The sequence below is a fragment of the Globicephala melas genome, chromosome 1 (assembly GCF_963455315.2).
Source record: "Globicephala melas chromosome 1, mGloMel1.2, whole genome shotgun sequence".
Lineage (NCBI taxonomy): Eukaryota > Metazoa > Chordata > Mammalia > Artiodactyla > Delphinidae > Globicephala > Globicephala melas.
The window spans coordinates 181,280,615-181,297,232 of record NC_083314.1 but is presented as its reverse complement, the minus strand read 5'-3'; the positions used below and the strand labels follow the sequence as shown (position 1 = coordinate 181,297,232).

Genomic DNA, 16,618 nt, shown 5'->3' with positions numbered 1-16,618 from the left:
GTAGGGCTGCTAGACCTATAGCCAACTGTTTTTGGTTATTTCTCACAGGCCGTTAAACCAAGCTCACTAGAGAGCTGAAGGTGGACCAACAAGACGCGCCTCTCTCTCTCCATATCCTACCTTCCTGAACCTCTCTAAGAGGAGGGAGTATTAATCTGATGGGGTCACAGTCCACAACACTGACTGGACTTGTTTATAAATTCGAATATTAATTGCAGATTGAAAGTTACACACATATATGCTCAGGGATGGCCATCATGCTCCTGCTCGTTTCTCACACACACGCTCTAGGAGACTAACGTTTGGGTCTTTGGTACAGTGGCCAGCCAGAGGAGTGAGTCGGCGAGATTTAGGACGAAGGGAGGTGCCTAGGCTTTAAGTTTAAGCAATACACACCCCAACCCAGTTTATTAGACAGCTCTGTGTTGGTATTTTGGCCAAAAGCCCAATTAATAATAAAATAATACTTTGAATTTCCCACTTGCCATTATTCTACGTACATAAATCTCCTTTAGGAACATCACAAGGAAGAGGTACAGCTAAGTTATGATGTCTGATTATTCATTAACACCCCCAAACCTCACCAATACTTTCTGGTCTATGTCATTCACTTTACATTTAATCATGTACTGTTCTGTAGCATTTCCTATATTCAAGGAATAGTAAAAACTTTATGTTGCTGACTTAGAATTTATTTGAACCCTCTAGAGTTGACCCATTGCTCCTACATATCTCGTAGTTGTTGAGTGTTGCAGATAAAGAAACAGGACATAGTGGAAAGCTAGATCTATGGATGACAATGATACAGGAATAATTTTAAAAATTAGGCTAACATTGAGCACTTATTATTTACCAGAGACATTTTAAGCACTTTATATGTATTAATTACACTGGTCCTCACAACAAATTTATGAGTACTATTATTACCCCTACATTGCAGATGAGGAAACTGAGCCACAGAAAGTAAGTAACTTGCCTAAAGTCAGAGTTAATAAGCAGAAAGCTGGAAATTGAGTCTAGAGCTCTTAACTACTTTGCTACAATAGTATAATAGTTTTGGGTGGACAAATACAGATTGGTAAATTTTGAGGCTCGGTGCCCAGAAGACATCCGAGGAGACAGAGGGCAACATGGGTCTAGATCTCAGAAGAGAGATCAGGGCTGTATTTATAAACTTGCAGGTTAGAAGCACTAGGTGGAATGAGGTCACTCTGGAAGACAGCGCTGAGGGAGGAGTTAATGGACAGAACCATGCGGAACACCAATATTTAAAATAAAGTTGACATTTTAAGTCAAACTGATGATGCAGTAAGCCGGTATTTTTGTATTACATACATATAAAACACACAGTAAATTATAAATCAAAATATGTAATAGGTATACCTACTCTGGGAACTAGAACTACAACGACTATGGGTTATGGAAGCACCTGCTTTCAATACACTGTTGGGCGCAGCACGTTAGACGGGACACCACCCACAACACTGTTTCAACGGGAGGGAATAATCTGCTCTAAAATCTACCTTCAGAAATGACCTCCAAGGAATACAGAGTTGTGAAAAGAAAGACAGCCTAAATAGATGGCCAAATTTCAATGATTCTAAGGCACACGATGTTTCACATTTGTAAGTCAGGAGAACTGGGACAGGTCTCACATAGTTTAATTGGCAGCATTTTATTTCTTAGTGGTACATAAAATATGGTGCATCTTATTACTGATGGCATCTTAAGACACCATGAAATGTGTCTTTTAGAATACATCCCATTCTACATGTGAGCATACATACTGGTATAGTTACAGGAAAGCTTTCTGCTTACAAGGGGTTTACAATCTAATGGAAAGAACATGATTAACAATAAGATACAAATGCAAAGAATAAACATTGATACAAGATATGAAGTGATAAAATGAGTGAAAAGGTTAAAGAACTGAAGGTACTTAATTGCTAGGAAATATGAGTAGCCAAACCAAAACAACTTAAGGTAGTGTGTCCTAAGCACAGTTTTAACTGAAATAGATGAAATCTGATGGAACAACAACAGAAAGAAGGTAGGAAATAAATGATATCTCAACAAAGGCAGAGAGAGAAGATGAATAATGTGAGGTTATGGTCACATCTCTCTCCTCTTAGAACCAGCAACTACCTGCTAGTTAAAGTAAAGCACTGCTTGAAGATAACTAATCAAAGGGGAAGGCTTTTTTTAATCTTCTCTATCTCTCTCCTTTGAATCCGTGATAGCTTTTCTTCTTAATCTATTTATTTATTTATTTTTGGCTGCATTGTGTCTTCGTTGCTGCACGTGGGCTTTCTCTAGTTGCAGTGAGCGGGGGCTACTCTTCGGTGCAGTGCATGGGCTTCTCATTGCGGTGGCTTCTCTTGTTGTGGAACACGGGCTATAGGCACAAGGGCTTCAGTAGTTGTGGCGTGCAGGCTTCAGTAGTTGTGGCACGCAGGCTTAGCTGCTCCGTGGCATGTGGGATCTTCCCAGACCAGGGCTCAAACCCGTGTCCCCTGCATTGGCAGGTGTATTCTTAACCACTGAGGCACCAGGGAAGCCCCCCCTGTAGTAGTTTTAAAATCTACAAATTCTTTGATACTCCTCCCTTCAAGAGCTGCATCTTAACTCCCTTCTCTTTGCCTGTGGGCTGGACTTAGTGACCTGATTCTAACTAATGGAAGTGATGGAAGAGACAGTGTGTGACTTCTGAGACGAAGCCATAAAAAACTTCCTCCTCGCTTTCTCTCTTTCCCCTCCCTCCTCTCATTCTGGGGGAAGCCAAATGCCATGTAATGAGGTCATACAGGTAACCATATGGAAAGGTCTATGTGGCAAGCAACCAAGGCTTCTTGCAGAGGCCTTTCTTCCCACAGCCCAGTGAGTGAGTCACCTGGAAGCGGAGCCTCCAGCCCCGATCAAGCCTTCAGATGATGGCAGCTCCAGCTGCATCCTAACTGCAACCTCAGGAGAGACCTCTGAGCCAGAACCACTCAACTAGGCCACTCCCAGACTACTGACCACAGAAACTGTGAGATAATGAATTTTACTGTGCTGTCACCAAGTTTTGAGGTAATTTGTTATGCTGCAATACATAACTAATACAACCCCAGAATATTTTGTGTCTCTAAAATACCTTTTTTTTAATTTTATTGAAGTATGGTTGATTTACAATGTTGTGTTAATTTCTGTTGTACAGCAAAGTGATTCCATTATACATTTATATATATTCTTTTTCACATTCTTTTCGATTATGGCTTATCACAGGGTACTGAATATAGTTCCCTGTGCTATACAGTAGAACCTTGTTGTTTATCCCCTAAAACACTTAACTTTATCTTCTAACAGTTAAATGTACACCGATGGCCAGTATAGAGAAAATTTCTAGAAGGCTGCTCTCTTCATCTTTACATGCCTATAAGGCTTACTTCAGTGAACTGCATAGTTAAGTACCTGTTTTTGTTTATTATTTGTAAAAAGACTAGTGCTTATACAATTGACTGCAGTTATCCAAAAATGAAGTGATTATATCTTGAATAAGAGTATAGCTACTGGAGCAGGGTAAAAAAGAAAAATATTGATTTGACCTGATTACAAGATGGAATGAGGGATAACAGATGCAACAATCAAAAGTAACTCCAGAATGACAAATGTATAAGGTGCAAATAGTAGTTATGTTGTACCCTTGGAAAGACTAACGTGGAAAACTTGCTTAAAGAAAAACAGTAGAGAGTGGCAAAGCACTATAACAGTAACACCCAGAACTGACTTCTTCATTATTAAGGAAAAAAGGACAAGCCACTTGATTAAGAAAGGATTAGCTTCACATGTGTTTCTCAAACTGTTCTACAGAATAGTGGTTCTCATTAAAACATCACAGGTATTCTTTGGGGAAGGGAAAAACAAACAAACAAAAACCCTCTACATACCACAGTCCTAAGTTTTTAAGGCTTTAGGGTGCTAATATGCATTATAAATTTATTTGACCTTAGAACAGTTAAAATACTTGCAGCATTTTAGTATGCCATGAATATAGTTTGGGAAACACCAAATTGGGTAAGCAGGTAGGTAGACAAGTAGATGAGGAGATTCATAGGAAATAAAACAAGACAAATGCAAAAAAATGACCTCACCTAAAAAAGAGAACATAACTGACTACCACTGATGATTACGTACAGTTTCTTAAAGGAAAATAAACTTAGATAAGCTATCAAAAGCAACAACAGCTGCACCAGATGTCAGGGAAAATGAAGATGGAAAAAACGTGATAGGATAGAAAAGAAGAAAATAAATTTCCTTTCCATAGGCCATGGCTCAGAATGCCTTCCATCCCCTCAGCTCCTACTGTGCACCTCATGAGAGCTGGTGTGAGCACCCCGCCATCTAGAAGGTAGGCAGGTAGCTTAAGAGGCGGTCTGATCCCAAACCCTTTACCAACAGTGATGATAACTAACAACCTATCAGATCTTCTTTCTTGGGAAATGTTAAATATATTAAGAGTCCTGGGCTTCCCTTGAGGCGCAGTGGTTGAGAGTCCGCCTGCCGATGCAGGGGACGCGGGTTCGTGCCCCGGTCCGGGAAGATCCCACATGCCGCGGAGCGGCTGGGCCCGTGAGCCATGGCCGCTGAGCCTGCGCGTCTGGAGCCTGTGCTCCGCAACAGGAGAGGCCACAACAGTGAGAGGCCCGTGTACCAAAAAAAAAAAAAAGTGTCCTTAGTGGAAGTGGAAGCAGAGGGACAAAGACACAAAGAAACCAGAGATAAAGCAGTTGAGTGAAGAGTAGAAGATTAGGTGGGCAAGCTCTGGCTGTTTAGTGCCTTGTGCAGGAAAAGAACACCTTTCTTCAATAAGAAATTTAAGTTATTATTGTTCACCCTGAACAACCTTATGTGATGGCCCTGCCAGAGACAGCAGGATCTCAGCCAGGTGATGCCCCTTCAGTCACATTCAATGACCCACCCAGAAAGGGAGAGGGACGGGAAAGAGGAGTGAATGGGCAGGAGGAACACAGGCTCTGTCTTTAATAAGGAGCATCTAGTTTATTTTTTTTTAATTTTTTCTCTTTTTTTAAATGTATTTATTTTTATTTATTTATTGTTTTTGGCTGCATTGGGTTTCGTTGCTGCGCACGGGCTTTCTCCAGTTGCAGCAAGCAGGGGCCACTTCTTCCCTGCGGTGCACAGGTTTCTCACTGCGGTGGCCTCTCCTGCTGCAGAGCGTGGGCTCTAGGCGTGCAGGCTTCAGCAGTTGCAGCACAAGGGCTCAGCAGTTGTGGCTCGCAGGCTTAGTTGCTCTGTGGCATGCGGAATCTTCCTGGACCAGAGATCGAACCAGTGTCCCCTGCATTGGCAGGTGGACTCCAAACCACTGTGCCACCAGGGAAGTCCCAGAAGCATCTAGTTTAAATCCACCTGAGTGATGTTTTCATACACCAAATACGTTTTCAAATCAGTGGCCAGAGTCTACCCACCCCATGAGGAATCAAGCCAAGCTGTTTTAGCGTCGATACACTTCCCCAGAGTAGCCAGGTTCTGCCCAGGAAGGAAGAGGTTTCCAGAGCCTCCCAGGCAGCTTCTCTGAATTCATACATGCAGACACATGCCCACACTCCAGCTGGCTCACCCTCCTCAGTTGTGTTCACGCCACACACTAAGTGCCACGGCAACTCCACCCGCCTCCTGCTCCCCACCCCCCAAAGAAGTCAGGGCATCAGGAATCAGACCTCTGGGAGCCAGTGGACACCTGTAGGTGTCTCTGCTGAGCGTGGCCGTGGCCATGGCCATGGGTGCTGGAATGGGTCTCTGCAGGAGGGGCTCTCCCGTGCTGCTCCAACACTCTGCCTAGAGATGTTGCACGGCCATGCTTGCTCACGAGTTCTCCTTAAGGTTAGTCCAGGCCCACAGCACAAACACTGTGCCCTTATGAATGGTGTCCTTATGCTACACACAGTCTGGACATCCATACACTGCCCCGGCGCTAGGGTATACGGTAACAAACGCTTCCCACTGAGGCGGCAACGCGGTAATCGGGTCACTAAAGCTGGGCAGCGTCCATACCCCTAACAGCATTCTGGCATCCACAAGACCCGTCTGAACCTGTGGTGCTTCCGTGAGGCCTCTCGAAGTTTAAATTTCTGTTCCACTTTTTCCCAATATGTGAGAATGACTTGGAAGACTCTCTGCTCCTCGTACAAAACCCTCACAAGTCACATGTATATAACTAGTTTAAAATCAGGATATGACCCGTAGCCTCAACTTCTGTTGCAAAAGCCCAAGACAAATAGGCTGTAAGAATTCCTCAAATACCAAGTGATCTATGAATTAGAAGTCTTATCATTTTGTAACGTAACCACATAAAGAAATAGTCCACAGTTAAGTATGTTGCTGACATACTGGCAAATTTTACCAAATAAAAACAACAATTTTACACTAGCACAAACAGGTCACCTTACCAAAAAACCTCATACAGTATTAGCAGTCCTACTGACCTTGTTACCTAACGTACAGACACATATTACATCTTGCATTGCTTGCCAAACCAACAAGTTATACAAATCACAATTCCAAACAAAATCCAATCTAGAAAATAGATTTCGTATTTCAGCATATTTGAGTTATTTGTGGTCAAATGTTCACTGTCTTAAGCAATCCTAACCATTTTCTCCTCATTATTTAAAAAACACTAGCACTCTCTTAGACAAGAAACTAAGCACAAGCCAACAGGCTCACCAAAATCACACTTAGGACAAGTAGAGCTACAAATCTGGAATAATTACCAAGATATTAATTATTAACAATTACTTAACTATGATTTAAGAGAAATTCTTGGTTGTTGAAAAACCCTACAACGAACTAGAGCACATTATCAGAAACTGATTATCTCAGACAATAGTGTATTGTTTCAGGGTGTGTGTATGTGTGTGTGTGTAATGAAGTTCACAGCTGTGCTACACTAATGACTCAAACACCTGAATTCTCTGCTATCTTAACCTTTAAATCAACTACAAAAGAAGCTGCCAAAAGCAGTTAGGAGAAAACCACAAAATTCCCCAAAGAACTTGGTATATACGACTGATTTTACTACGTAAATTTTCATTACTGAGATTTGAACAAGATGTTAGAGAGTCAAAACTAATTTTAAAAGCAAGGGGTGCTTACTAAATCCATAATAATATTCAACATACACTGGTTTTTAGAAGGGCACAAGCCATATTTGTGTGTGTGTGTTTACAGCACCTGGCATATTTCTGTTCAATATTACATATAATTGTTGCAGGACCTGACAATGATTACTGTCTCACTTTTTAAAAACTTTATGACTAACCATTAAGTCAAAGTTGAAAAAGTAACTGGTGCATTTATTTCTTGATTTAGGTTACCTTCTTGTTGTGAATTGGTTCTCAGTTATTCTAGTTACCTTGTAACAAAACATTGGCAGAGACTATAGGGGATTGAAATTACCTGACTCTACTCTTGCTGAATAAATAATACATTTGACCTGTTCACATTTCATTGTAAAAGATCCACAGCTTTAGAGATTACACTCTAAGCCTTGAAAGCAAAGTGAATCAGAAATCACATTCCTAAGAGCAGCCAGTCTGGAACAGAAGATGTTTATTCTACACTGAATCCCCCTTGCCACTGCAAACCTCTCTAACAGTTCATTACGCTTAAAACAGTTGAGATGGGTAGGACGTATTATAATAAGAATTCTTCAAGGTATTTATCAAGCAGATTACCTCTGAAACTACAGCTTGGTTTAGAAGCCTTTGAGCAGAAGTTTGGCCTTCTGTGTTAATCTGTACATACTCATTTCGCATCTTCTCTTGACTCTTATTTTTTTTTACTCTAGTCCATAGAACAATTTATCCTATCAGACTTAATTTTGTTTATATGACTCTTGGAAACACTACTACAGTGCAGCACTATTACATATGCAAAACTGCTGATTTCAGTGAGCTCCTCTCCTACCCCTCCATCCCCCACCCCTCCCACCCCCATTAAATCTTGGGGGAAAAGTGCTGGGTCCAGTGCTGGGATTTTTCTTTTCTATAGGGTAGGTCTACTTGACTTTTTACTAATGATACCGAAAACTTTTTAAAGACTGCTAGTGTGGGGCTTCCCTGGTGGTCCACTGGCTAATACTCCCGAGTTCCCAGTGCTGTGGGCCTGGGTTCAATCCCTGGTCAGGGAACTAGATCCCACATGCTACAACTAAAGATCCTGCATGCTGCAACTAAGATCCGGCGCAGCCAAATAAATAAATAAAAAGACTGCTAGAGTATGTAGAGTTTCAGACACCAAGAACACAAATAAGCCCCCTTACCTTTTTTAATATTTCAAGGCAAACTGTATTTCTCATAAAAGAGAGTCCTTGGAAGTCACAATGTATAAATACTTCTAATAACAGAACAAATTAATGTCAAGACAGCCAGTAATGTAAAAAGCCTCAGTGCAGCCGTGCCTGTCAAAGAGCATCTGTGTTAGTAGCTCAGGGAAGTGGCATGTGCAGGAAAGCACTACAACGGTGTTCAAAAGAAAATCATTAGGCCTCAGAGGTTAATCCCCTCCCCCATCCTCTTCCTCCGGATCCTTCAAGGCAATTAACCAGTAGAAGGCGCTACTCTGCAACCCACAATATTCACACCAACCTGCATCCTTGGCCCAGAGCTGGGTCTAACCCAGGTGTACTCTTCTCAGCCTATTCCCTGTCCAGCGTTCCAGGAAGCCTCTACATTAGCCCCAAAAGCAGAAAACCAGATCTTTTCTTATAACCCCGATTTTTAAAACAATACAAAACAAAACACAGAGAGCTCAACAGCCAGTATACCTGTCTTATCAAACCTACAGACCACCACCAATATGTCAAAACATAAACACACACACTTTGCTAACTATTAATCTCAAATACAATCTTTATAATCTTAACTGAGACAATCTAGTTTTACCTAGAAAAGACGACCCTGGTCACATTCACTACAGTTACAGTCAACTAAACAAATCACTGTCTCCAACGAAGTCAGGGGCAATGAGGAATACGAAAGCTGACTATAAGGCCACGACATATAACGAGGGATTTTATCTTCACATGCACAAAAAAGAAAGAACAGTAGAAACCAGGGCTGCAAAGGCAAGAAGGGGTGATGGAAAAGAGCAGTCTCTGAACATGTTTTTGAGTGTCCTTTAGTTTCTGACGTACTCTTCTGCCTCTCAACAAGGTTGCAAAAAAAGGCCAGACAGAAGATGGGTGAAGAAAATTGAAGAAGAAAAGCACCCACCCTTCCTCCATCTCCTCTCCCCTCTCCCAAAAAGAGCTGTGTTTGTCTGTGCAAACCTAGTCCCAAATATGGGAGAGAGAGAATGAATGTGTGTATGGAAGAACAATGAGCCCTCTGCCTGGTATTTTGTGTGTGTGTGTGTGTGTGTATGTGTGTGTGTGTGTGTGTGTGTGTGTGTGTGTGTCTGCCTCTGCCTTTTTTCCCTTCGACCTCAACAAGGAGAGCTGGAGGCCAGCTTCCCATCCAGCCTAGGCCATCGAAATCCAAACTGGTTCATAATTTACGGTGGAATTAACTCAGCAAGCAAATAGAGGAAAGGAAATAGCTACCCAAAGATGATTTTACTATTGTATAAATCCATCCTCTCTCCCCTCCCCCAACAGACTGAGACTACAGAAACCAGTGTACACCAGACAAAAAGGTCTCTCTTTAAATGGAAAGCAATTATGGAAACTGCTTCAAATCTAAACATAGGACGTGTTAATTTGTGTTACATTAAAATGTTTGTTGTGCAATTCACCGAGTTACCCTTTTACTAGTTATCTTTTTTGTGTTTAAAAAATTGCTTTGGAGAAAACTATTTCAGGATTCATATAAAACTACTTTCTAAATGTACCTTAAAATAGCAACACATACTGAAACATTTAAAGCACCCATTTTCTCAAGGACACATTTTGCTTAAATCAATGTTTGAAGTCTGTAATCCAGAAAAAACTGTAAGCAAACCTTGGAAAAGAGGCAGAGGAAAATGACAATTCAACAATGAATCATTTTGTTTTCCTTTCAACAACTTCTCAAGCAACCAGTTTCAAAGGAAACCTGCAATACTTTCTCCCTCCCAATACATGATCTATGTAAAACTACTTTTTCTTCTTTCCAAAACCCTAAAAAATATACTACTAATAATAAAAATAAAAGCCACTCTCCTTCAGAGAGCTGAACTAAAACATGATAGTAAGAATCCTCTGCTGCCGCAAGTGATTTTTGGTTTTAAAATTCAAGAACCACACAGAGCAAAGGACTAGAGATTTCGAACACAAAGAGAGTATCTTCCCCTAACGTGAAAATGAGACTTTAAGAAAAGTCTAACCCCCAAGACCCCCAAATCCACAAACATTCAAGAAATTCAGTTTCTGTCCTGGACTTCTCCCTCCGCGCCTCCCCGCCCCCCGGCCCCCAGTTCAGCCCATGATTTAGTCACATGAAACAGTTTAACCTCAGACAAGTCAAACCAGAGCAGGACTAAGCAGCAATGAAAGAGCAGGGGTCAGCGGGCGAGAGGCACAGCTACCTGGCCCGCACAGGGCCAAGCGGCCCCGGCCCTTTATTCCCGCCCGCCCCGGCCGTGCGCGGCCCCCACCCGGGACCCGGGCTTCCATGCCGAGCCCTCGGCCCGCCCCACGCCCGCGCCCAGGACGAGGGGCCACAACAGCGGGCAGACGCCGCGCGCGGGCAACTTGGAGACTTACCTCCCCCGGACGCGCTACACCATCAACGGAGGTGTGTTCGAACGGCTCCTGGGAAAGTGGGGGGACGGGGCGGGAGGCCCGCGGGGCTGGGGCCGCCGGGCTCGGGCCGAGGGCTGGCCGGCCGCGGGGACAGAGCCGGGGGCTGCGTGGGCTTCTCTCCCGTGACCTTTCGTGCGGGCTCCACCAGGCTCCGCGCTCGGCCAGTCCTTCAGGAACGGGAGCCAAGGCTCATGTCTGGTTTTGTTTTTCTGAGGGCGAGGGGGCTCCCGGAGGATGATGGTGTATTTTTTTTTCCCCCTCAAGTAGGAGAGAAAACGAGGCAGAGACAATGTGGGAGACGAGCGAGGGGAGAGAAGCGCGGAGGCGGGGTCGAGACCCGAGCCGGGCGAGCGTTTCGGGCGTGCGGGAGGAAGAGGAGGCTACGAGCGCGGGGAACGGCTCGCGAGCGTCTGTAGGAGCGGCGGCGCCTCGGCTATGGTGGCCGAGCCGCGGCGGGGCTGCTGTACCGACCCACCGCCCACTCCGCGCTCGGGCCCGGCCCACCTCGCAGTATCGCGCCTCACCATTGGCGAGGCCCGGCGTGACGCATGAGGAGGCCGGGCCAATGGGAGGCGGAGGGCGGGCGAAGGGGCAGGACTTCTTTGAGACTGAGCTCGCTCGCTCTCCCTCTTTCTCTCTCTCTCTCTTTTTTTTTTTTTTTCCCTCTTTCTAATAAAATGAGCAGAAAAGAAGGAGGGGAGCGGCAGAGCTCTGGCTCCGCGGCGGCCCGGCTTGAGCGCGCGCTCCAGGAGGTGGCCTGGCGGTGGGCTGGGTTCCCCGCCGGCCGTGTCTTTGTGCGGGTCCCGGGCCGCGGCGCGCAGCGGGCAGGTCCCAGGGGCGGGATTGGCTGGAGCCCAGTGCTCCTGTTATTACCAGGGTCACGGTTTGCCTTTTCAGCCACTTAAGATGCGGATTCATATCCCTGGGGGGACCTGGAGTGGGTTCGAACGATTCGCTCAAAGACTCGAAATTCTGATGCATATTAACGTCTTCAAAATAAGTCTATGGTAAAGATTAAATAGAAAAAGAAAATAGAAATTGGTAGGGGCTTCCCTGGTGGCGCGGTGGTTAAGAATCCGCCTACCAATGCAAGGGGACGTGGGTTTTAGCCCTGGTCTAGCAAGATCCCGCATGCCGGGGAACAGCTAATCCTGTATGCCACAACTACTGAGCCTGCGCTCCAAAGCCCGCAGGCCACAGCTACTGAGACCACGTGCCACAACTACTGAAGCCCAAGTGTCTAGAGCCCATACTCCTCAACAAGAGAAGCCACGGCAATGAGAAACCCTCACACCGCAATGAAGAGTAGCCCCGCTCACCACAACTAGAGAAAGCCTGCGGGCAGCAATGAAAACCTAAGCCAAAAATAAATAAAATAAATAAATTTATTTAAAGAAAAAAAGAAATTGGTAGATTGCACTGCTTATTTGAAAAAAAGTATAAAGATGAAAAGCCTGAAAATTCTCATCAAGGAATAAAGAAGGAACACAGACACACAGAGGATTTCGGAAAGAGCGGCGTGTATAAAACTCTATGCCGTAAGTTTGAAAACAAAAAATCCAAGTATCACCTTTTCTGTGAAAAACATTGTATTGTGTCCCACTTTCCCAAAAACTGATAATCACAGGGTCTACAATGCTATAAGGGGAGTGAGGGGCAGGACAAATGCTCATATTCTATTTAACATAATTTATAGGATTGAAGGGTTTGGAATTTTTAATTATGATTAGCAGTTTTTGAAATGCATATCATGCTTATTGAGTTCTTTCACAGACCCTGGCATGAATCCAGGGTGAATCATCAACCTATTGTTAGTTTGTTAATACACTATAAATGCTTATTGGAGTCCTTGTATCATACACTCTTCCTGAAGGAGTTCAGATCTGTATATAATAGAATAATTAAGGGATAGAACATAGTGCAAAATAATTCACTCATCTATTTCAAATGAAGTGATAATTTTCTCTTTGCAATATCTATTCAGATTGCAGTTTCCCACATCCAACAGTTTTAAAAATGATAGGGGGCTTCCCTGGTGGCACAGTGGTTGAGAATCCACCTGCCAATGCACGGAACATGGGTTCGAGCCCTGGCGCGGGAAGATCCCACATGCCACGGAGCAACTAAGCCCGTGCACCACAACTACTGAGCCTGTGCTCTAGGGCCCATGAGCCACAACTACTGAGCCTGCATGTCACAACTACTGAAGCCCACACGCCTAGAGCCCGTGCTCGGCAACAAGAGAAGCCACCGCAATGAGAAACCCGCGCACCGCATTGAAAAGTAGCCCCCGCCCGCCGCAACTAGAGAAAGCCTGAGCGCAGCAACTAAGACCCAAGGCAGCCAAAAATTTTTTTAAATTAATAAAAATTAATTACTTTTTATTAATTATTTTTTTTTAATTTTTGGCTGCGTTGGGTCTTCGTTTCTGTGCGAGGGTTTTCTCTAGTTGCGGCAAGCGGGGGCCACTCTTCATCGCGGTGCGCGGGCCTTTCACTGTTGTGGTCTCTCCCGTTGCGGAGCACAGGCTGCAGACGCCCAGGCTCAGTAGTTGTGGCTCACGGGCCTAGTTGCTCCACGGCATGTGGGATCTTCCCAGACCAGGGTTCGAACCCGTGTCCCCCTGCAATGGCAGGCAGACTCTCAACCATTGCGCCACCAGGGAAGCCCTAATTAATTGATTTTTTTTAAATGATAGGACTAGTAGATATTATTGGACTGTGACCCAAGGGATCTAAAATCAAATGGGTCTTTGCCATTACCTTTCTGAGTAACTTTCAGCAGGAAAAATCCTGTCTGCTGCAATTCCTTCAGCTATGAAATGGGAAAACTAGTTAGTACCGCCTTATCTATCTAATATGTGAGAACTGAATTTTACAGCATAATAAATTCAGTAAACGGTTCTCAGATGGAACTATTCCACATCAGTTTGGAAATAATGAAGGGTAAAGTGCATTAATTAGATGGCTTCAGTTTCCATCAAAATCTGCATTTCCAGGAGTACTATTTCCAAGAAAGGTTCAGCTCCATGGTGGAGGAATGGACGACGGTTCCAAGGTGATGCCCGTGGATCCTGCAGTGCCATTCAGCAGGGAAGAGAAAGGTTCTCAAGATCAGGAAACTATATTTACCTAGTATTAGGGACTGACATCCTTTTCATTTAGTTTTTTTTTAATGTAGATTTAGAAGTCTCAAAATTCCACATCGTTACAAAGCATAATATTATGCTATTGGGCCAAAAATTAGCAAACTAGACCTTTTTAACTATAACAATCACATGCAAGAATTGTAGTCCAACTATAAAGCCAGAGAATACAGGCTTTCTTCCAAGGAACTAAGAGACTGATAAGGTAATAAGAATACACTGTAACAAGAACAACGATTAAACCATTGATTGAAAGGTTATTATGTTCCAAGTGCCAGGCAAAGCATGTTGCTTTCTCAGCCCACTTAGTGCTGACAGCAGCCCATGATGTGTATTATTATTATCTCCATTTTAAAGGTCAAGAAACTGGGGCTTAGAGAAGTTAAACAACTTGCTCAAGGTGAAAGAGTTCAAATATCCAGTGGGATTTTTTCCCATTATGAAATTAGAGAAAGTTTCATTATTTTCTTTTTAGCAAGCTTTAGAATATGGAGAACACTTATCTGAATCTGAAAACATCAGGAAGGACTTTCGTTAGTTTTATATATCTTAATACAGGTAGAAGCAATTTAATTTGTATATAGAAGTCACATCAGAGATGTAATACCATTATTTAAAAGAAGCCAGGAGATGGGCTTCCCTGGTGGCGCAGAGGTTGAGAGTTCGCCTGCCGATGCAGGGGACACGGGTTCGTGCCCCGGTCCCAGAAGATCCCACATGTCGCGGAGCGGCTGGGCCCGTGAGCCATGGCCACTGGGTCTGCGCATCTGGAGCCTGTACTCTGCAACGGGAGAGGCCACAACAGTGAGAGGCCCGTGTACCGCAAAAAAAAAAAAAAAAAAAAGAGAAAAAAAGAAAGGATTATTTATTTATTTATTTATTTATTTTTTGAAAGGATTATTTAATAAATGATGTTGGGTAATCAGATAGCTATATGGGAAAACAAAAGCAACACAGAAAAACAAAACATTTTTAACTAGATTCCTATTATTCCTAAACCCCTTCTCCCAAATTATAAATGGATTTTTTTAATGTAAAAATTGCCACTAAACCATTATTTCTTAGGTTGAGTTTAGTGGTTATTTTATTATTGTTCTCTATAACCCACATATAGGTTATGTTTATTCTTTTGTATATGTCGGCTATTTTATTATTTTTAAAAAATGAAACAATAAAAGTATTAGAGGAATACTAAAACTTTTTCAAATCATGGATTGAGGAAGTTTTTTCTAAGCATGACAGGAAGCCCAGAGGTCATAAAGGAAGAATACCAATAAATTTTGCTGCATGAATATTTCATATCACTATAAAGCATAAAAAACACCATAGCAGCGCAAGAAACAAGCAAACGGAGGGAAAATATTTTCAACACCTATAATAAAGGGCTGACTTCCTTAATACAAAGGCTCCCACAAATCTGTCGTCGGAAAAAAAATCAATGGAAAAACAGACAAATATATGAACAAAAAAGTCTCAGAAAAAAAAAAAAAAAAAAGTCTCAGAAAAAAATGTGTTCAATAAACATATACTCATAATGAAATAAATGCAAATTAAAATCACCTCAGGAATTTTTTTTTTCAAAAGTATTGATGAGAATATGGGAAAACAGGCACTCTGCTGCACTGTTGGTAAAAATGTAATCGTTCCATTTTTTAGAACACAGTTTGGCACGATCTGTGAAAATGTTAAATACCCATACCCTCTGACCCAGCGACTCTGCCTCTAGAAAGCCATTCTACAAATAATCTTGCACAAGTGTACAAAAATATATACAAAAAGGCTTGCAAGAAAAAAAACTTCTAACATGATTTATTATAGTGAAAACCTGGGAAAAGCCAAACATCCATCAACAAAAAATGTTTAAATAAACTATGGTACAAACATACAACGGAATACCTTACAAGTTTCAAGAAGAATGCGGTAAATCTGAATTGATAATGAATGGTAGCTGGGATTCAGAGTTAAATGAAAAAAGCCAGTCACAGAACAATTATGTAAAGTATAATTCCATTTGTATTTTTAAAAAGGACAAATTTGTATCTGCTTCAAAACGTCTAGAAACTTATCCACCAGGCGTGGAACAGAAAACAAGGAGGGAACAGGAGACTGACTTTTGACTTCATTCAACTCTGTTCTTTTAAATTTTTTTTCTGTTCGTATCAAGCATGTATAATTTTTATCATTAAAAAAAAATTCAAATTCTTTGAACGTATGGCCAGTAACTGGCCTTCATAATTCATCAGAAGTACTCAAGCCTTAGAACAAGTAAATTATTTTCCCCTGAAATGCCTTAAGCGACACTATGGTACTTTATCAAGCTTGGTAACAGACGGAAGCTTGTTTCTAGGCGTTTTCTTTGAATTTGCCTTCCAAGTTTATGTAGTGCAAATACCAGCCAATAATGAGCTTCACCCCACCCACCACTGCACCTTTCGGTCTAGCCACCAGCAGTGCTGGCTACTTACTCCCCACAGCAGCCCCTCTTTCTGCAGGCGCTCAGCACTCACGTACCCACAGTGGGTTTATACTTAGCCTTCTTCCTCAGGCCGAATAAGTAAGCCGTGGTAGCCTTTGAAAATCCCTGCACTGAATTGGAATGGAGCAGTGGGTGAGTATTGGGGGCTTACTGCAAATTGCAGGAGGCATATGTCATGCATGCAAACACATGCAAAAGGGAAACAGCCTTTCCC

At 42.8% G+C, this 16,618-nt stretch overlaps 1 protein-coding gene across 3 annotated transcripts in view; it reads right to left on the bottom strand.

Annotated features, from left to right (window-relative positions):
* Positions 1-11,229, bottom strand: part of RERE (arginine-glutamic acid dipeptide repeats) — a 429,037-nt gene extending 417,808 nt beyond the window's left edge. For all 3 annotated transcript variants that reach the window (XM_060283498.1, XM_030879486.2, XM_060283507.1), the window contains exon 1: positions 10,745-11,229. The gene's annotated coding sequence lies outside the window, so the exon portion shown is untranslated. The remainder of the gene's footprint in view (positions 1-10,744) is intronic.
* Between the last annotated feature and the right edge of the window lie 5,389 nt (positions 11,230-16,618).